This window comes from Ambystoma mexicanum, chromosome 1q (genome assembly GCF_040938575.1).
Source record: "Ambystoma mexicanum isolate Mex_15411 chromosome 1q, UKY_AmexF1_1, whole genome shotgun sequence".
Classification (NCBI taxonomy): Eukaryota; Metazoa; Chordata; class Amphibia; order Caudata; family Ambystomatidae; genus Ambystoma; species Ambystoma mexicanum.
In genome coordinates, this window is record NC_090922.1 from 310,672,174 (window position 1) to 310,695,010 (window position 22,837).

The 22,837-nt window shown below is 41.4% G+C and overlaps 1 protein-coding gene across 2 annotated transcripts in view; it reads left to right on the plus strand.

Moving 5' to 3' along the window:
- The window catches only part of UBE2M (ubiquitin conjugating enzyme E2 M), a 503,284-nt gene that overhangs the window by 120,039 nt on the left and 360,408 nt on the right, over positions 1-22,837 (plus strand). The window lies entirely within an intron of this gene.

Sequence of the window (22,837 nt, forward strand, 5' to 3'; positions counted from 1 at the left end):
TGTGAGGCATAACCTGCATCTGTTATGTATTTGGGTGCTACCCAGCTGTAATAGGAGTAACACGTGCTCGCCCAGAGGAAGATTGGTAAATATTCTAATTTCGGAGGTAGAATAAACGCATTGTCTAAATGTTGATACTTGTTCTAGGCCCTTAAAATAAATCTAAGCTTGTTTGTGCTGAGATGTACCAATTCCTGCTTGTCCTCACTAGCGTGGAAGAATGTAGGATCCCCGTCGCAGTGGGAGGAGTTTGAACTGGGAGATGGGTGGTCTTTCTCCCTCCCTGAAGTACAGGCTAAACATTGGCTGCAATGGTGAAAATCTCAACACACTCCCTTTTTCTTGGGTCTGCTGTAATCCTGGGCAACCAATATTCTCAAAGGTGGCCGCTCCAGAGCCTTTTAATTTGGTGACCCTGTCTTTGTCAAATGTCTTAGTGTGTAAAATGAGATTTTGCAACATTCCCCAGGTTGATGAGAAGAGCCTGCATTGGTATGCAGTGGGCTAGCATTGGTAGGTGGTTATGTCTCGTCTTTTCTTAGCAGCTTGTCAATCCAATTTACCCTAGGCAGCTCTTCGAATACAGACACTTTTTTGCTAACATATATAAACTGATTGATCTCGATGTGTTTATGGAAATATTTTTACCTAAACTGTTATGGGTACAGGCATAATCTCAGTGCCGGTCTTGTAGAGGTGGTAACATATTTTACATTTATAAAGCGCTCACACAGCCCGCAGGCATCGAGGCGCTGTTACAGGAATTGTTTGTTTTTTCTTAGTTGCGTAATTGTGTTTTTTTTGTTTTAGTTACGTATTTATAACATGCTTTAACACCCAGAGGTTTCTAAGCGCGGACCCGGGGATCGAACCTGTAGTTGCTTCGTGTCGTCTTGCTTCCAAGACGCGCGCGCTGCCGCTGAGCTATCCTCCCGGGACACATAGAAGGACTTGACATTAGCAGGAGTGCAGCCATACAAAGACTAGGCAGACACAGTTGCCTTTCTTATAGCAAGTCTGTGTACAACTCTAAGGATTGTGCTCCCAATCAATCATCACCAGTTGAAGATCTTGTTTTGCTGGTTGTATATGCCAGTAGGACTGAATAAGTGGATAACCACCAGAAAGTATGGTTGTGCGCGTTGTGATGAAAGGCATACCCACTTATTGTACATGGTTTTTATAACATGCAGATATCAAACCTTTCTGAATTAGTTCATGGTTATTGGCCTTAATACGTGAGATTTCACATATACTTGGTTTTGGTATTGGATGGGGGTTCATCGCGACCGACAATTCAATTACTGCAGTGCCTTTTTGTGGGATTAGCAATTTAAACACTTGGAGATTAATGGACCTAAATACTGTTGAATGATGGGCGGGATGTCCTTCAATTTTGGATTAATTTAATATAAACCCATTTCAAGAAACGTAGTCACTGTGCTTGAAATGGGCAGGATACAATATTTCTGTAAGTGCAACAAAGCAGAGGGATGGTTGCCACAAAATGTAAACCTACGGGTATCAAAGATAATTGTTCATGACACTAACCTGAATTCAATATGTAGGAGGATCTGGGTTTTGGCAACTAGATTTTTAAAATAACTTAATGCTGAGAAGTGTATGTGACAAACTCTACAAAGATGGTGCCTCACGGACATTAAAAGAAATATTCAAAATCAAATGTTAATTGAGGCTCGAAGTAAAATGCACCTGTTCAAGCAGATGTGCAAATATTCATTCATTAGTATGTTCTAAAAATACAAATATCATTCCACAAAAATACACGATGAGAAATTTCATAAAATTCATCAACAAATTGTGGAAAAAATGCAGAAATCAGATGTGCAAAGGGCCAGCATAGTGTGCAAATGCGAATAATTGCACAAATAACTTTCTTTGGTACAAAAGCAGCCAGTCTATATATTGAATAAGTTTTGAAAAAGTCAGTATTTCTTATACATTATTGCAAACATCAGTATATGATCCTAAATCTTTAAAGTGCTTAAAACACAGTTCTTAACAGTAGTCTACTAGAAGTTAAGAGGAGAAAAAACTATTGAAAAAGCGCCTCCATACTCGATGTTTACTCCTTTTTTTTTTTTGTTTGTTTTTTTTCTTTCGAGGGGGGGGGGGGGGAGAAACATCTAGATCAATACTCAAACTGATATCGGCCTTCCTCAGGACCGGACTGTCATTAGATGGTTCCTGGTGTATTTCTAATCCTCACAAACCACAGTATCTATAGGTTCTAAAACATATGTCATTAAAATACCTTCCATCACAACTGCCTGTCCATGAACCATTGTACTACATTACTCTACCCCAGTAATGAGCAAAAAGAGCATTTACCATTAACTCTTCCTTGATTACTTGACACAAACGCCTCCATCTTCATTTAAAAGGCAGGAAACCATATCCTGCAAAAACATAACCAGGAATTGGGGTTATCATCTCTATCGTTAATGGTGCTTGAAAATGCAAGCACTCACTAGGCAAGAAACTGATAAATTGGAGAGGTTTGGATAAATAGAGTTTTGGATACAATGTGCTTTTTATTGACATTGATTGAGAGCTTTGTTTGTCTGGATAATGAATAGAGTACACATGAGCAGCCAGAATATAGTGGAGGTACATTTGATTGGTGTGCGATGCAAGCACGTGGGGTATTTGTGGCCCAGTAGATGAGCATTTCCTGGATAGGCTTCCGTGCTCTCCCTCCCAACCCCCCTTCTTTTTTTCGGAGAATTCATACTCCAATGGAGAATGGACAGGATATACTGTTTTATCTTGCATTTGGTCATGTATTGGTATTTGTGCAATAAATCATTGTTGTGCAGTAAATCATTGCATTAAACCACTGCTGTAATGTAGGTATCGAAGGTATAGGCACAAGAATCTTAAATTTCCAGTCTAATATGTCACCCGTGTTTTGACACAACGTGCGACAGTCTTGCATGTATTTTGCGCTTTATGTCCTAAAGTGCAGTAAACTGTTGTATACAAGACGATGCAGCTTAGGTAAAAATATTTATTTTTTAATAAGACTCGAAATAAGAAGAAAGGGGCATATATGCACTGAAGTTAGCCTGCGTGAGGGGAAAAAGGAGATGCATTGTGTATTCTTTTTTGCAGTGGTTTTCCTGTGTTTGGGAAAGGTGAAATAGTGTTCTGCAAAGTTATAGAATTTGTATCGCCATAAAGATTCGCCCAGATGAGACGTTTGGGTATACATTGAAACATGGCACCTGCTGCTGCAGCTAGGAGGTGGGCTATTGAACATTAACGTTAATTGTGATGAGCAAGTTCTTCCTCTACATGCGTAGTTTACTAAGTACTCCGTCCATAGAGGACCTTTGTTTAATATCCCGGCAAAGCGCTGGTGACGTTTTCAGTTATGGAGGCTCAATAATGACGAGGGTAATCAAACCGGCTACAGTGCACATTTAAGAGTGCCTATATGATGAAAATTGGCATATTTAATTTGTCTGACATGATTGATAAACTAAAAATAGTTCTTACTGTGATCTGCCATTGCAGACCCTTAACGCTCATATAGATAAAGTATAGCTTACTGGTATCACAGTTTGAAGTGAGAATAAAGACAATAAAAGTGAATATGGCTATCCTCACTACCAGAAGAATTAAAATGCGGTTGAGGAAGGTGTGCTTTGTTTTTCCTTGCCTAGTCGGTGCATGCATCTTCACCACCATAATCGATAACTAGGAATTTGGGTTGTCATCTCTAATTATGTTGCAGGATACAGTTTCCTGCTATTTAATTGAAGATGGATGCATTTGGTAGTAATTAAGGAAGAGTTCATTGTAAATGCTCATTAATGGGAGCAATAATGCAGTGCAATTGTTCATGGACAGGCAGTTGTGAATAAGGTGTTTATATATTTTTTTTAAACACTCTTTATTGGCATTTGCAATAAACCAACAAATAAACCATCTCAACATTCCCTTGTGAGTAAGGTATTTTTTTTTAAAACTCTTTATTTCTTACTTTCAACAAGATACAACAAACAGTATTAATATCATAGGTCATTGAATCGCAAAATACACAACAGCGGAAGACAAATATAGTAGAATTCCAAACCATAACCCTGTATTCCACCATATTAAACTTAAGACTAACCTAAAACAAAACCAGATGCACCAAACAAATGACAACAGACAAATACTACATAAAACAAACACAATCCCCCTATATTTGTTACTTGAAAATAGACCATTTCACTTCATTCCATAACCCAATCTAGCATCATCCATAAAGATCTGTAAAACTCCCCCACATTTGTTCATAAAGGGTTTCCTTGTTTGTTTACTATACATCGTTTTTTCAAATCTTGATAAAACTCTAACATTCAAAATCCACTCCTCCACTGTCGGATTCTTCCATTTCTTCCAGACCTTCAACACCTGTTTAGCCGCCACCAACAAAACTTTGCTCACCCCACACGATGTCACCCAACTTGCATCCCGCCCACCACTGTACAACAGTAAGATGCCCGCTACGGGATTGCGTGGGTAAACAATGTCCCAGATCTAGTCGATCCTGTCAATAACCTCCATCCAAAAACCCTCCATCCAAAAACTCGCCACCCTATCACAATACCACAACATATGCAGCAGAGTACCCTGTTCTTTTCCACAACCACAACACCGATCATCGCCAACTAATCCCAATTTGCACATACGTACTGTAGTCCAATATATTCTGCCCAATATCCTTTGATGTATGTAGCGTAATTGCAAATCCACTTTGGCAGTCGGCACTCTCCAAATCTTTTCCCATTCTCTTGGTGTAAGTTCCCTGCCCAACTTCTCTGTCCATAATAACCTTAACTTTTCCCATGAATCCAACCATTGCCCATCAGGTTGCATAAACTGCATAAAAGTAGACCCTTTTTGAAATCCAATTTCCAGTGTATTACAATTCTCTGGAGCATCCAACATGTCTCCTTTCTGAGAGTAGAGCTACCAAAATAACATACCACCTTAATTCCCTGTTCCTTAAACCAAATTTTGCAACTAAACTTCCAAATGGTACTACCCCTGCATTACTCCACACATCACCAATAGTTAAAACACCCCTCTGAATCCAACCTTTCCAATTCAGTGCCTTATTAAACTGCAGACCAGGATTATGTCAAAGGGAAGCCTCTTCATAAAGATATAGATCTTGTCCAGTTCCCACTATCCACGACGACGACGCTTCTTTGGTAGCCAATACCGATTTCAAACACCGCACCTTCATAGGAAACTTTCCAAAGGAAAACAAATATTTAATATCGTAAGGCAAAAAACCGCTGCATCTCAATTTGTACCCACCTCGGCACCTGGTTCAGATCTTCACCAGTGTAATCAGACACTTTCTTTAACAAAAAACCACTACCATAATTTTTTAATACCGGGTACCCAAACCCCCCGCCCCCCTCCCACATCTTTAACTTTCTGGACCATAATGTCCCTGGGAATCCTGGCCCTCTTCCCAAGTCCCCACAAAAAATCCTGAAACAATCTATACGTACAAATGCTCCCTTTGTAAAATGCAAAGGCAGAGATTGAACAACATACAGAACCTTTGGCAGCAAAATCATTTTAATAGCATTCATTTTACCCCAAAGAGTTAGATTGACACGTCCCCATCTCATAATATCCCACCTAAAAACCTCAATGATTTTATCCACATTATAACTTCCTAACTTTCTAAAATCTTGAGTAATATAGATACCCAAATATTTCACACTAGAATATTCCCATTTACAATTCCACCACAGCAGAGGTTCACATCCAGGCGAAGCCCTCACCGGAAATACTACCATCTTATCCCAGTTGATCCGATACCCAGGTAGCTTACCCACTTCCTCAAAGACCCCCTACAACCGGATCATTCAAGGTGACCACTACACTCTCCGCATAAGCCAGAGCCTTAACTTCCCCATCTCCCACAGCAAACCCTCTGATGCACCTCATCTGACGTGTATATCCGCTAACAAGGGCTCGAATAACAAATTAAATAACAGCGGCGACAAAGGGCTGCCTTGGCGAGTGCCTCTATACAACGGAAATGACGTAGAAACCCCCTCGTTCACCCACACCTTTGCTGATATACCATTCTGAAGTGCTTGAATAGTCTTAATAAAGAAAGGACCAGAACCTAATTTCGACAGTGTATAATTCAGGAAGCCCCAATTCACCCTATCAAAGACCTTGTCCGCGTCTAAAGAAAATTAACAAAATATCCTTTATCTCGGAGTCTGGCAAACTCAAAATATCTACCAGTGTTCGAATATTATCATATCCATACCTTCGCTCCATGAATCCTGTATGAGATCATCGCTCTATTAACTCACCCATATATTTTTTGAGCCTCACCGTCAGTATTTTGGTAAAGATTTTTAGGTCTACATTAAGTAAGGGGATAGGCCGATAATTACTGCACTTAGTTGCATCCTTTCCAGGTTTCGGGATCACCATGATTGCCTCCTTGATTGAATCGCATAACCTCCCCTCCCTCAAAAAAGAGTTATATAACTCGCATAAAATCGGTGGCAACACTTTGCCATATTTTTGATAAAATTCCACTGTCAAAAAAAATCCATCCCCGGAGATTTACCTTTATTAATTTCCTCAATTACTGACCTTACCTCTAGGAGGGTAATCGGGGCCTCCATAAAACATCTACCTTCTTCAGAAAGTATGAGGAGGGCATTTTTCCCAAAGAATCTATCAAATTCATCCATTTGTGGGGCAATATCTTCTGTATACAATTTAGCATAAAATGAACAAAACATTCACCAATTTTACCTTTCTTAATCTCCATATTTCCATATTCATCAAACTTTTGAACATACACCCTCTCTGAATAACTCTTCAATCTACTTGCCAATAACTTCCCTGCCTTATCCCCTTGCTCACAGTACTTTTGCTTCATGTAATACAATCCCCTCTCAACTAGTGAGTTCACCTCATTTTTCAGTAATTCCTTAACATCCAATATCTTAAGTCTAATATTCTCCCCTCTTGATAAAGCATAATTTCTTTGTAAATCTCCCAGTTCCTTTTCAAGATCTACCAATTGGCTTCTCCCACCCTACGCATCCTTGCAGTCCAGTTCATCAGTTCCCCTCTAACAGAAGCCTTGAAAGCATCCCACACCACCATATTGTCCGACGTGCCATCAAGAAATTCAGTGTAAAATTCATTAATGCGTCAGTGGGATCTTTATTTTTTAGCACTAAAAAGATAGATTTCAACCTCCATCTACTAGATCCCTGCCTCTCAGCGGATAACATCAGCTTACTTAGCCATGAGTGGTCTGAAATGTGTCGTTCCCCCATAGACACCTTTTACATTTTCAATTAGCCTATCCGAAACTAATATGTAATCAAACAAAAATGTACAACACTATGCACACCTAATATTAAAAGATGATATTCATACATTTTAGAAAAAAATATCAAATGATTATAAGAAAATATTTACAACTTTTTGAGGTGCAGGGGAGAAATTCTCAACCTTGGCATCTGGGTTGGTGCAATAACAAAACAAGAGGTGGATGTTCCCAAGTGGGGGAACTCCTGTCCCCTGCGCACTGTCTAGGGTCTGTAAGAACAGATCAATAATTTAGCCATATGGTGTTATATAAATCAACATATGTAGTTAATGATATTCAAATGTAATGTATACTGTTCATGTATAGTAGATGAAAAATAATTTTTTCATAAAAACATTGACAAAGACAATTTTCATAATTAACACAAGAACAGTTTAATCATTTGATGGCCCAACGCGTTTCGAGTATTCACTCTTCATCAGGGGCAAATTTGAAAATTTCAAAGTTTCTACAAAAATAAAACAAATTGTAGATAAAAGTAGTAATGAAAAGTATTACAATTCTTATAAGTTCTACTATGCAACAAAAACTTGTATGTAACAAAACTCAAAAAATATCTTTAACCGAACATGTTGAATTCACAATATGGTTGACTAGTAAGATGTTTTTACTTTGTCGTCATCCTAACGCTGTACATTTTCAAATTAACAACTCGGAGCTGTCTGTGGAATTGAAGGCTCCTTGTTTAAAAATATATCCTGTAGGTTAGTATGCGGATGAAGGAAAAGAAGCAAGTAAAATCTGCTGACCTTGTGTTTAGGATGTACTTTTCCAACAGGGATAAAGGATTCAAGAAGATGTATAACATCTGACTGCGTATGTAGAGGGAAAGGGGTTTCTCCTAAGGGGTACAGGATACTACCTGTGAAGAATGGTGACAGGGGGTCTGTAAAAACTCAATAGATAATTTTACGTGAAATAACTTAAGAAGGGCAAATGCTGACCTTATTTGTAGTACATGCCACGTGATGACACTCCAGACATTAAGGTAGTTTCCAAGAATATATATCGAGCCTGTACATTCATTAGATCAGTGATCTCTACCCCAATCTCAGCAAGCTGAATGGGAGGGAAGAGAGAGTACACAAAAGTACTAAGTATCATGATGTCAAGGTCCAGGTCTGAAGAATTATAAATCGGATAGACTTACTTGTTACGAAAATAGCCGCTACACAGAACTCGCGAGGATTCGCAGGCGCCGCTGCAGGAGGACATGTAGATAGCTAATGATGTCCGCTTAATATAGCGTCATGGAGATGACGTGTGCGTGTCATACGTCACGCGTGTCATAGCGTGATCACCTCAGGGGGTACTGACATGATGCGGATGCATTGTGCTTTTGTAAGATAGAAAACATAATTAGAGTGTAAGACGCGGTCGCGTCCGTGAGATATACGTCACTAGCGCACATGCGCAGGGACCAGGGAAAATCCCGTAGAAGACTGGCGCCAGGTTGATTTTTTTTTTTTAAAAAAAACAATTTTTATTATTTTTAAAAGAACACTCCAAACATTACAACTTTTAGGACGTAAATAATCAATATCAAATAAACACATTATTCGTTTCCTGTCCTCCCCCAACCCCCACCCCCCCTCCCCACAAACTCGAGTCGTTTCATCCGTGTCATCTGCATGAGTATTTTCGGGAAACTCAGTGTTTGTTGACTCATCTGAGTCCTCAGTTTCATGACTGACCTGGTGAGGGGTAGCCATCGAGGTCACCAGTTGCTTCCAGGCTATCGGGGGACCTACCTCCTCTTCTCCCCCCCCGGTGACAGCCTCAAACCAGACCACAGTTTCCGCTTCTGCCCATCTCGCGAGGTCCACCCACCATATCTCGACTCTAGGCCTATGGGCCGCCTTCCAACACATTGCAATCCTGCGCTTGGCCAGGATATATGCTAGGTCCTTTATTTTGCTGATATGCCTTAAATTGCGTGGCCTGGGGAAATGGCCAAGCATGCGTGCCCCAGCAGACCCCACATCTAGCACCACACCCCCATCGGCCATTTTCATCTTTATTTCTTCCCAAAATTTGCGCACCTCTGGGCAAGCCCAGAACATGTGCAGCAACCCTGCCTCCTCTACCCCGCACCGGGGGCATTTCTGTATGGCTGAACCTCCAAACCTGGCTATTCTCCCAGGGGTCAGATAGGCTCTGTGGGTGACATACAGCTGAATCTGCTGGAGTCTCGCGTTCCGGGACACCTTTTTATACCTCTGGGCTCTCTCCCATTGACCATCCGTCATGGATTCTCCCATCTCCTCCTCCCAATCATGCCTCAGCTGGAGTAACTCCCTCTCTGTCTTCGTTCTTAAGAGCTCATATATCCTAGATATTTCATGTCCACCCTCTGAGACATCATACATCATTTCCAGGGTGGTGTTAGGTTCTGCCCCCAGTGCCGACCCAGGCCACCTCCTCCTTACCCATTTCAAGAGTCTAATATATGTAATGTATTGGCCACCATGCACCCCCGTCTCCTCCTGCAACCTCTGAAACTCCAATACCTCCCCGTCCTGCCATATATCTCCAAGGGTGGCTAGACCCACCGGTTCCCAGTATTTGCGAACCGCTTCGAACAATTGGGGGTCATCCCCACATAGAACCACCAGCGGGACCTGCTGAGAGGGTGGGTCCGGGTCGCCCACCATTTTCCACGCTCTGTGCCAGACTTCCCAGCCCAACTCCAATAGCCTCCCCCTTCCCACCATCTTAGTTTTGTGCATCCACAGTGTCTTTTAAAAAGTATGGGGAAGAGTCACCTCGCAGAAGCCTGGCCTCTGCCGAGTCCTCCACAGTCAACCACCTGGCCACATACATCAGCTGCCCCGCCAAGTAATACAGTTCATAGTTTGGCAGGTTTATGCCCGCCTTATCATAAGTGTTTTGTAGTTTCCACAGGGCAACCCTATTCCTGGAGGTGCCCCATATGAAGCCCCTGCACATGCCATGGAGTTTCACAAAGAAGCGTCTTGAGATCAGATATGGGACATTCACAAAAAAGTGCAAAAGTCTAGGCAGAACGACCATTTTGAGCAGAGCCGCTCTTCCCATCATGGCCAGGGGTAGCCTAGCCTAAAACACCATACTATTCCTAATGCCTTCAATCGCTTTCTCTGTATTATGTTTGTGCTCCATCTCTATTTTATGGTAAATATTCACACCCAGATATTTGAATGTAGTGGTCTGCCAGGGTATTTGTAGAACGGGTAGCTTCGCCGATGGGGTGCTTCTATATCTTCCCAAGGGGAACAAGCTAGACTTCCCGGGGTTCACCGATATGCCCGAGAGGGTGGCATAACGGTCCATCACCTCCAGTACATACTGCAGATTTTCTTCCGGGTAGCGCAAGTAAAGAAGCATATCATCTGCATAAAGTGATATCAGGTGTGTGCCCCCTGTCGTGTGAGTCCCCACCTCCACATATTGTTGCCGCAGGCATATTGCTAGCGGCTCTAATGCCAGGATGTATAACATGGGTGACCATGGGGAACCCTGCCTGGTCCCTGTGCTGAGTTGCCATTTGTCTGAGATTGTAGGTCCAGTTTTGACTCTCGCAATTGGGGAGCTGTATAACAATTGGACCCATCTAGTGTATCCTGATCCCATTCCGTATCCTTTTAAGGGTCTTTCAACCACGGCCACCGCACTGAATCAAAGACTTTGACCGCATCCAACGACTCGATAGCCATCTCGCTCAGGTCATCCTTGGTTTGGTCAGATGATATGGTGCAGCTTCCTATGGTTATCTGTGATATTTCAGGCGCCAGGTTATTTAGCCCAAAAAAAAAAGTATGAATATGGTTCGAAAAATGTGTGCAATCCTAGTTGGTTCTAATTTAAAATAATGTGGCAATTTAGGTAATTTGACCCGGGAGATGGTGTCATTACAATTTAAACCACAGCTTAAGAAAAAAGACAATCTACATCCTACAAGAGGTGGTCATAGACATAGAATACAACACAGTATCTTAAATCAATGCTAACATAGAGTGCAAGATGATCATTCTATTGCTGTTCCATCTGAGGATACACAATCTACTGCAGGACATATATATCTGTATAATTATAGTACTCGTATGTGCATAGTAAACAAATCATTTGCAGTAATGTGTTCCAATGAGGTATAAGACCTACATGGCAGCATGTGGATGTAGTTCTGTACTAACATGCCTCCGGGGTGATAAGGACATATTAGATAGTTGATGTTTTGTAAAAGTGACACAAAAAATGGCAATTGTTTTATAAAAATGGCCCCAAATAGTAATCCTCATTTAGTCCTAATGGATTAAGAGAGTCAAGGCGATGGATCCAATACAATTCTCTTTGAGATGGTCTCTTTTGTAGATCCCCCTCCTCTTGGGAGCGGGTGTAGTACCTCAAGTATAATTACTCTCATTTGTGCAACATTGTGATTATGATCTCGAAAATGCCTGTAGACGGGCAACTTAATATTCTTGGTTCTGATATTCGATTTGTGTTCCGTCCATCTTTCTTTGGCCTTCCTCACTGTTTTGCCCACGTAATATTTACCACACGGGCATCGTAACGTGTAAATGGCATTTTTCGAATCGCACGTGGCATATTGTTTGAGTGGAATTTTCTTGCCTGTATTGGCATGTCTGATGTGATCACCCTTAATTACATTCGAACAGTGTTGGCAGTTGACAGGGAAAGGTCCCATTCTTTGGTTTACTTAAGGTGATTTGTGTAGGTTTCTTTGTTTCTCTGCTTTGATTAATCTGTCTCTAAAATGAGTGCCCCTTTTGAACGCTAGCATGGGTGGTTCTGGAAAAAGAGTATTCAATTGAGGGTCTGTTTTGATAAGGTCCCAGTTTTTGTGGATTATCCGCTTTATTTGAAAGCTTTGGCTGGAGTATCTCAGCGTATGTATTAAGAAGTTTTTGATTTTCTTCGGTTTGTGTCCAGAGTTCTTCACGACTTTGTGCTTCTGTTCTCCGTATTGCATTATCCACTAGGTCTTCAGGGAATCCTCTTTCATGAAATCTGGTTTTCAAGATCACAAATTTCATCATGTAGTTTTTCTGTGTCTGAAGTAATCCTTTTGAGTCTGAGGAGTTGACTATAGGGTAAATTGTCTTTAAGATGTTTAGGGTGAAAACTTTGGAAATGGAGAGAACTATTCACATATGTATGTTTTCTGAAAATACGTGTGTTGAGTCCTTGATTCGTGATTTCAGTTGTCATGTCCAGGAAATTAATGGATGGTTTACCAATTTTGATGGTGGATTGAATCCTGTTAAAATTGTTGAGGTATTCCCAGAAGAGCTTCAATACCGATTCCGTGCCCAACCAAATGCCAAACACGTCGTCAATGTATCATAGCCAGGTTTTGATTTTGTCCTTCCAAACAGGATTTTCCAAGACAAATGTCCGTTCGAAGTTATACATAAAAATGTTAGCACATGAAGGGGCTACAGATGAGCCCATGGGCGTCCCTGATTTCTGGAGGTAGTACTGGTTGTTGAAACAAAAGTAATTATTGTATAGAATAAGGTTAATGAGTTCAATTGCGAATGTTTTCTGAATGTTGATGTCCTCATGTTTAAGTGAAACCATTCCAGAGCTTCAATGCCTTGATTGTGTTGGATCGATGTATTTAAGCTACTGACATCCATGGTGAACCGTAGAAAATTAGGTTGATCTGTATTAATCTGTCCAATGATTTGTAAACAATGTGTGGTGTCCTTGATGTAAGTCTCAGTCTTTTGTATAAATGGCTGTAGGGCTGTGTCCAGATATATTGCCATTGGTTGAAAGATACTATCTGTCCCTGTTACTATTGGTCGTAGGGGTGGATCTGTTCTGTTATGGATTTTAGGCAGTCCATAGAAGACCAGTGTCACTGGATGTTCATTAATCAAATAATCACTTGTTCTTTCTGTGATCCAATCTACATCCGTTGCTTTGTCGATTGATTTTTTTGATGGTGTCTTTAATTGAGAGAATAGGATCTCGTCTAGTTTCATGTATCTCCATCGGATATTAATTTGTGACATCCGTTGTATTGAGTAGTGTCCATGATGACTAAGGCACCGCCCTTATCGGCTTGTTTAATAGTCAAACTGTTGTCAGATGCTAACTCTTTGATGTTCAACTGGTGTTTCCTGATGTTTAGTTTATTGGTTGTTGCGTATTTAAGGCATTTGAGTGCTTTTGTGGTTTTGGTTTTAAATAGATTCACCAACGGGTGATTGGTTTGCGGATGAAAATTGCTTTAGCCTTGGATTTCAAAAAATTGTGGAGTCTTCCTTGTGTATCTTCTGTCAAATTGTCAAATATTCTTCCATTTTTCCAACAAGTTTGAATACATTTATTTCCTCCTCGAATAGACTTTTGGTGTTAGTTGGAATGAATGATATTCCTAAATTTAAGGTGTCCATTTGTGATTGTGAAAGTTGTTTTGATGAAATATTGATAACAATGGGATCTTTCAATGTTTGTTTTTTCTGTCTGGGTTTTCTTTTTACCTTGTCTGGCTTTCCGTCTCCTAAAAAAAGGTTCCGGTATTGGTAGAGTTGTTGAACTTGTAGATGCTGGTGGTATGTTGACAGTATTTGGAGCTGGAGTAGGTGTCACACTTGTGGATGGTCCTTCTAGCTCCCCACTGGTAACTTCACTGCTATCTGTATTGATGTTATCAGCTTGTGGTTTGGGCGTCTGGTTGGTCTCGGCCTGCTGTTATTATAATACTCTTGCCAGGAGTATACAATATCCCGAGCGTAATCAAGTGTGTCCCGTCTGAACTTTCTGATCTTCCGTTGTTCAATTTCTTTTTTGTAATTGTCAAGTTTTTGGTTTGTATCTTCTAAAATTGCTTGTAATTCGATAACAGTTTTTAATTTTGACAGTTGTGATGATACTTCCTCTATTTCTTGGTTGATTTCAGACAATTCTTCTATTGTCTATAAAATGAGATCCAGGGAGCATTTGTTGAGTAAGATTTTGTGGATTGTCCGTAATGGTATTGCAACGGTTTTTGAAGGATGTCCATGCTTAAATACTACTTGGATCCTTGTTTTATCTTGCTTCTGGCTAAAGGGCCTAGGTCCGGGAGCCTTCTGTTACAGCTTTAATAGAAAACCACCTTTTCCTTTCCAGTTTCTGCACGTATAAACTCCACAGATAACCATTTAATTTGCCTCAGAGTCAGCTTTTGGAGGAATTTTTGTTTCAAGCCCATTCTTTCAGTTCTGGGCATAAAGAACGTCCTGGGACTAGGGGCCTGAAGACTGTTCAATGCTGTAGAAACAGGCTGTCCAGTACACTTGATAAGTGCTCTTGGTTTCTCCCTACTGCCATCTGGTAACTGGTAAACTAACTAGCCAACTGCAGCTGAGGACATTTTAGAAGGGTGGCTTATATTCAGAATTTTTATTTATTTTTAATTTGGTGTATGTTCATTTAAATCAAACCTTGCATTCAGTTTAAATTTAAAAATTACATTATATTTCATCAGTTAAGACATTAAAACAGAGGCAGGGATCTAAAACAGTTGGAGGGAAATCATCTGCACGACACAATCAACTTTTAATTACATTATAAGTTACATCCTTTAAAGTTTCTTTTAAATGCTCCCCCCGCCCCCCAAATCTAAAACGGTTACAACTAAAGATTTGCATTACCCCAATTCCTAAAATGGTCTGACTGGAGAAAATCGGTACTTAAGCAAGTCTGCTAAATAGTAGCATTCTTGCTTATTATTCAATTTGTGTCACTCCAATAGTAGATGCTTTAGAGTTTCCAGGGTATTATCACTGCACATTTTACAGTCTCTCTGATCTAGGAACTTGATTGCCCCCCTACCCCGAACTTAGTCAATTGAATCACCCCAAACTTAGTCAATTGAATCACAACATACAAATGTGCCTTTTTGTCCGCTCAAGGAACCATGTAACATAAATTTATGGGGTCGTCCAGAGTGAAATAACTTTTAAATATTCTATGGATAAGACACAAGTTTGATTCTCAATCCATGCAAACTGAGGCTTTTCTCTTTTCCTCGTTTACTAATACTGCATTTGGAAGTGTGCCGTCAGGATGCTATCAATTTCTGCCATTTGGAAGTGTGCCGTCAGGATGCTATCGATTTCTGCCATTTAGAAGTGTGCTGTCAGGATGCATATCAATTTCTGCCATAAAGTTCTCATTTTCTTCCAAAAATGCGTTTAGTCCTGCATTATGTCCAATATTCATCACTGCAACAAAATAAGCTAGAACAGAGTGTGGCTCTGCATAATTCGGATTCAGCAACATATTCAATTTCTGTTGTTTGAATGTTTCAATACAGGTTAAACCTAATTCCAATTTTATGGGAATACATTCAGATAGATCCAGCTCTATTTGCCATAATTTCGCTTCGCCTCTAGATTTCCTAGCCAGGCCAGAGGTAGACAAAGGCTGCATTCCAGACCGGGTATAACATTTTGCTAGCAAGCGCTGATTGAAACAAGGGGACCATTTTTGTATTTGATGTCAAAACATTGCAACAGATGCATAGTAATCCATGCTTTTAGCCTGTTACTTTTTATGCAAACACACAAAATGTCTGTTAAGCAGGGCGTAACATGTGCACTCAATACTAGCCATTGGGTAGCGGGGCTCGAAGTGAAGATTGGATAAGCAGAAGCTGAAGCAGCTGCTGGGTCTCCAGCATTAACCAGTGACCAGGGGCTACTACTGGGGATCGAGGGCCTAGTACATGGCGTTCTGCAAATCTAACTTCCACATAAGGAGGAGAAATCTAATTGTGTCCCATTAGTTGACACGTTATGCTTTAAATGTTATATAGATGTGTCAAAATGTTCATTTATATAGTCCCAAACACAGAGTTAAATTCACATAGTTTGTTTGGTATGAGTTGACCTGGGGTGCTAAAATCAGCTTGTGGTAGCCGTTTGTGTCGAGCTTACTAGGCTCTTCTAGGCTACAAGCAGGAGCTACATTGCTGCCAGCTCTCTGTAATTTTGAGCCCTGGGATAGTGATAATTTACTCTTGGTGAGATGAAGTGTGTGTGTGTGTGTGTGTGTGTGTGTGTGTGTGTGTGTGTACGACTGACTAGCAGCTTGAAATTGTGCCCCTCCCTCACCCCCAAATAGAAAAATGTGTCTTAACACCTAGATAAAGTGGGCTCCAAATACCAGTTTATCTAAACAATCATGCATGTTGCATTAATGTGGATAAGTCAAGAGTAACTGAGTAGTCACACTGCTGGGAGACTTAGTTTTCATCCACTAGAGGTGTTGTCAAATCTTACTAGGTTGTCCACTTATGCCATGTACCGAATATGTTGAAAACCTAGTTTAGGGGGACATTTCTGGCTCTGTATTGCGATTGATTCATTGACTGCTGCGCATAAATTAAATGAGTGGGGTGTAGATTATTCAAAGAGGAGCCCAGTCTCCACAACAACCAAGTTGAGCTCCAACGTTTGCTGGACTGGCATGGCGGCAGCTCGAGCAGCCGTTTCGGTGCTGTAACCTGTATACTGAAAACCACCCTAACCTGGAAAAGGCTTCAGTGCCAACCCCCACTTATATACCTAAAGTAGAACTGGCAGATCGGGGAAAAGGGACCCTACAGTGCTGATCTTGGGGCGGCACAGTGATGCTTGCAGTCTGAAGTTTCCTTCCCCACTCCTGCATGCTGAGAGATGGCCTTACCTTGGCATGAAGTGCAATACAGAACACAAAGCTAGTTTACTTGGGTTCTAGGGTCAGACATAACACATTAACTTAATTTTATCCATCCCCCCTTGCTTTTTGTTGCCAACATTCACCTCTCACACGTTTACTCTTGGATTCGGCCAGTTTGAGTTACTTTGGCATTTCCATTATTATTCATGAATTTACTTGCAGTACCATAAATATATACTGCAGGTATTTAATGTCTACTTATCTACTAGAATTGGTAAACACATTTCAGAACCTCGCACACTTCTCAATCTGTCTTATAATACTCCAAAACTGTTTGGAATCCTTGTGCGTATACTAGCTAAACACTCGATGTCCCTATGTAATGGGCGTATACATATATAACATATATAATCATCCATTACTAGTTTTTTAAAACCACTTTATTTAAATCGTTTGCAACATGGAGTACCATTATAGTCATAGAGCTCCAATCAATGAAAGAATATCACAAATAGACAGACCCTTAAGGTTTTCGCTTCACTCACCCCCCCCCCCCCGCCGCCCACCGGTCTCCCCCATAGCCCTATTTTTAAATCCTACCATTAACACAAAGATAAGTGAATTGTCCAGTACTGACAGTTCATATTTTCCCCGAACTGTTTTGGTCTTAAACAGTGCTCTTCAAACTTTCCCAAGACGTCCCCTTAGTAATATATTCGTTCTGCCCCTCCCCCTCCCCCCCCCCCCCCCTCAAGCCATAACATTTCCTATTAAAAACAGTAACTGTTTTCCTGTTTTTAAGTCGGTGCTCTGGATAAGATTTTGAGGTGGGAGTATTTTACTCCCTATTTTTAAACTTTTAGCGTACATGTGATTTTTTTTTTTGATTTTTTTTTTTTTAAGAGTAAAAATGACTTCTCCTTTGCAAGAGTACAATATATGTGACATCCAGCCAACTTTTGCAAAAAACTATATGGCGATCATTACTATGCAGCAGCTTTCTGCATTGTGACAGAATACACCTTTCATTATTTCTCTAAGGTCTGGCCATTTGACTCTACAGTATATATTTAATTGTTGAACACACACACAATCCTAGCCAATTACATAGTGAAACAAAGATTAATTGTGTGTGTTGAGGTTCGATAGCGCTATTGTCTTTTGATGTTTAATGAAAGTCCTCATTTCCTGGAGCTATTACTTCCTAATGGTGGCAAGGTCTCCATGCTAAATTCTAGATCTAATATCGTGTTCAATTATATAGCGCTTTTGGTAAAGTGTTGTACATAGAACATATTTATCACAATTCTCATCAAACCGAAGTAGGTACTCCATCGACCTCGAAAGGATGAAAGGCTGAGTTGGCCTTGCTGGGATTCAAACCTGCAACCTACAGATCAAGCCCAGATCGCAGTAACAAGTGGTCAACAGGCTGAGCTACATTATTGGCTAACATCCTTCAGAGGTGAGGTTTAATCAGTGCCTAGATGTTTGACGAACCATGTATGAAGCGTTACATAAAGTTAAATACCATCTGGATTATCACAGGGGTCATGTTTTGCTGAGTTTCTATTTCTATTACAAATGTGATTTTAATTTGTTTGTTCTTGAACAGCACTTCCTGGAGAGTCCGTTTTTGGATGTTTCTAAATGTAGTCTTGAAGATTTGAGAGGCTAGAACACCTGTGATTGTTGTAATGACAATCACTCACCCATGGGCAAGCACTCTGCTGCCACTGACCATTTATAGTAATGTACCCCATTGACTGCATGGTTGAATGGATGTAAACTAGACCGTGCATAGTCATATTACACAGTTTTTTATAATTGGAGTGTAAATTATAAGTGTACACATGATCTGCTTCTGCATGATTATGCACACAGCACAGGAACTCTGAAAAATAGAATTGCGTAATACTGATTTGCTTTCACTGGGGGGGGGGCGTAATTTGTTAAATATGAATTTCAATTGCAACTTTGTTTTCCATCTCCATTATACAATCCTAAAATGCTAGGATAGTAAATACGCACTGTGCTTCTGTTTGCTCCATTAGGTTTGGTTAACCGTGTCAAAGGCAGAGGAGTGGTCCAGGAGAATGAGGACTGAGGGAGTGTTGGTGTCAAGGTTTGAGAGCAGGCCGACTGATGGTCATGGAAGCACCCAAATTCATTGCGGAGGGTCAGCTGAGAGAGAGCCAACTTCTTCAGGAGGTTGCCCAGGAAAGGGGTGGTAGTTTACAGGAATGGAGGGGTCGCCAGAGGGTTTCTTGAGCAGTGTGTGCACAAGGGAGTTTTTAAGAGCAGTTGGGAAAACTCAAGTGGAAAAGCGGAGATTGCAGAGATCGGCCAAGGCTGGGGCAAGGGAGTCAATGTTCTCAATGGCTTTGGAGGGGCAGGTGTGACGGGTGAGGGAGAAGAGGGTTGAAGTCGAGGGGGGGGGCAAGGGAAGCTCCAGTGTTGGTTTATGCTGTTGTGTGGAAGAGAGGGAGGAAAGGATTTCTTGGGTTTTTGTCATGAAGTGTGCAGCCAGGACCGAGCAAAGGTCCTGGGTGGGTGTGACAGAAGAGGCTGCTGCAGGATTGGCAATTTCCTTACAGACTTTGAAAAGTTTGGCCGTGTTGCTTGATGCCGCGGAGATGCATACTTGAATAAAGACTCTTTTCTTGGAGCGGATGCAGAGTCGACATTGCCTATGAAGGATGCGGCAGGCCAGTTTGTCAGAGGGTTCACCCGACGAATTCCATTTCCTCTCGTCGTACCAAGAGGTGCACTTTTTAGAAGGCTTCAGTCGGACCCTCATGACTGGGGCAAAAGTATCAAGGGTGTTGGCTGTAGAGAGATTGAGGTTAGCGAGGGCTGTGTCAGGGTGGGAGTCAGCCGCAGTAATGGGAGGAGGAGAGTAGGTGGAGGCAAAGATAGCCACTGTCACTTTTTTCATGGGTCTGGTGACTTTGAAGCCGAGTGGCATGCCGGGTTGTGAATTCTAAATTCCACGGCTGAGGTCTCCTCCAATAAACACACTAGTAAGTGGGTTTATTAATCATTTATTTCAATCCATACAAGGGCTTTCGCGAAAGGGCAGACTCTAACACACCACCAGAAGGATGGTGGCCAACTGAGCTGCTTATATTACAGATCCAATACCTTTTATACAAAAACGCTAACATTGAGTCCTATGGCTGACGAGACACCCCCTAGACCTGCAATTTCCTGCCAAAAAATATTTTGGCTGTTTTCCCAGATGTTGCAGGAAGGAACACAAAGGCCGGACAGGGACTGTTTTCGCATACATTTCAGGAAGGCGCACAAAGGCCAGACATTCTGGGTCTGGGTCATAGTTGGTCAAAACATGTTTAGGATGCAGCTGCAAAGTTGGCGTGGGGAACATACAAACTAGCGTGTCATCAGTTTCAGGATCCAGTGGAAACATACTGTGCACAGTGTTTTGTCTTGCTGAGGCAAATAAAATGGCACTCTTACAAAAATTGATTTTATATTAACAAACAACCCTTTTGCATCAACAAGACGATACTTCAATTGGGCCATATCTGCTTTTCCTTATTCTATCTTCACTATCAGAAATATCAATTTCGTGTAATCCTTCTATCACTTCCTCCATGTTTATAACTTCATTGGTCAACATAGCATTGGTAGGTTTAGGAGTTAGTGCTCCCATCCGTTTTTTTTATTACAATTGCCTATAAGAGACACACATAAAGGGAAGCATTGTATACAGCAGCAGCAGGGAGCTATTGCTCCTCCAATAGCCAAAATAGGAACGAGAAGTTTCCATCCCTGATATTTAACCAATTCCCACAACCATGATTCACTGTTTTTGTCCCCAGTGTTATAATGTATTTGAGCTGCGATCTTATGCATTTAATCTATGCCCTTAAAGATAGCGGTACTGTAATCAGTTGTAAGGGTGAAACATGATCTCCCAATTATTTTACAAGCTACTCCAACTTCTGTTAACATTGTATCTAATACCAGGCGGTTTTGTAATGCGACCATCCGGATTGCTTGCATTTCAAAGGTGATATTGGTGAGGATTTTACTGGTGACATTAAGTTCTCTTTTACCAATGTAGCCAGATGCCTAATGTCTCTCATAAAGTCTACAAATTCCTGCCAGGTAGTATCCTCACTATCAATCACACCTTCTCCCCCTCTTGTAATTCCCAATATTCCTTATGAGTCTCCTTGTTTCTTGCTTGGAGATTGCCGCCAAAGGTTTCTAATGTAAACCTAATAATAGATGACTGATGGTACATCTGCCCAAACTAAGAAAGGCTTCCTTTCTGCAAATAAAATTCGCTCCTTTTTCGCTGATAACAGAAGGGACCCTTCAGAACTACGTTGGCTACATTGATCGGAGAGGGAATCTCTTCTCTCCCCCACCCTGTTGCAGTACTTAGAATAGGGGGGGCTGTTGTTTCCCCCACAAGAAGTGGATCTATTCAAATACAGGGTTTCGTTTGTCGAGGTAAAGCTACGCAATAGTTTGCAAGGGCACACACGTATCATTATCCACGGGTATCGCATACCACTCGGGTCCGCTGTCATGGCTTTGGGGAACATAGGTGCATATGTAACAATTGGTCCTATTTAATATCTGGTTTGTATCATTCATCCACTTCAGGAACTGATTTGGGTGTCTTTTCCGATACTCATGATCCACATGGGGAATAGTCACTGGTTCTGGGTTCAGGGGTTGTGTTGTGCTGGGCATAGGTTTATGAGCAGCATAAATATCATTGAGTTCGATACCAAAGGAATACCACAAACCCTACCGCTATCAATACACATAATGCACATATGATTAGGGGTATAACGGTATACTGTGAACAGATTAATTGAACTATAATAACCGTTGCATTGTTTATACCGGTATACTGTTTCAGGGTCTGCAGCTATTAAGTGAGCTGGGATTTGGCGTTTGGAAGACAAGAGCATAGGGAAAGTGACGCCAAATTAGTAAATGCAGCTTTGATGTTGTGACCGCTCTTTCTCAGATCTGTAGAGTCGGGTTAAAGATCAGCCGATTTTGAAGTTTTCCCATCAATTTGAAAGATGGGGGACTACACATCCCAGAATTCAGAGGTAATGAACTGGATGCCCTTCTGATGCATGTCCACAAAAAATGTTTGCTCGGTAGACTGTATGAACACTGGGCCCTTCGGTGCTCTGTGCTACTATATAAACGTCCCCCCCCCCCCCCACTGTCCTCTCTGTAGATTTACACATTGACACTAAAGTTGTTGCTTCGCTTGATCCTTCACCTGCCTTCTGCATATGGCACTGGACTCAAGCAGGCAGGACAGAATCTACATTCAATTTGAAGTATCCAGAGCAATGTGGGTGAGATTTCTCAGGTCTATCCTTGATTTGTGACACCACCCATGAAAGCATTCCTGTTACGCTCATCTAGTATCTACAGGGACGACACCCAGCCGAGTTACTTGCTGGTATGCTTCTCAGCTTTGCCCTGATGTGGTCTGCGGGGAAGGTTCTGCCTGAAAATACAGGAGGACTGTGTTGAAGACTGACCGACTGGGGCAAGAATCCCCCCCCCCCCCACCCCCGTATTTCAGTCCCTGTGGCGCCCTCTCCTCACCTTGTGGTAGAATTGGGCGTGCTCTCCGTCCTGCCTTCTTTGCAAGGGCGCGTTGTCTTTCATGGGCGAGTGCGGTCCAGTTACTTCACTGACGCCGGCCTGTTTGATATTGTTCAGGTAGGTCTTATTGCTGTTCTTTAATTTTGTTGCTATCCT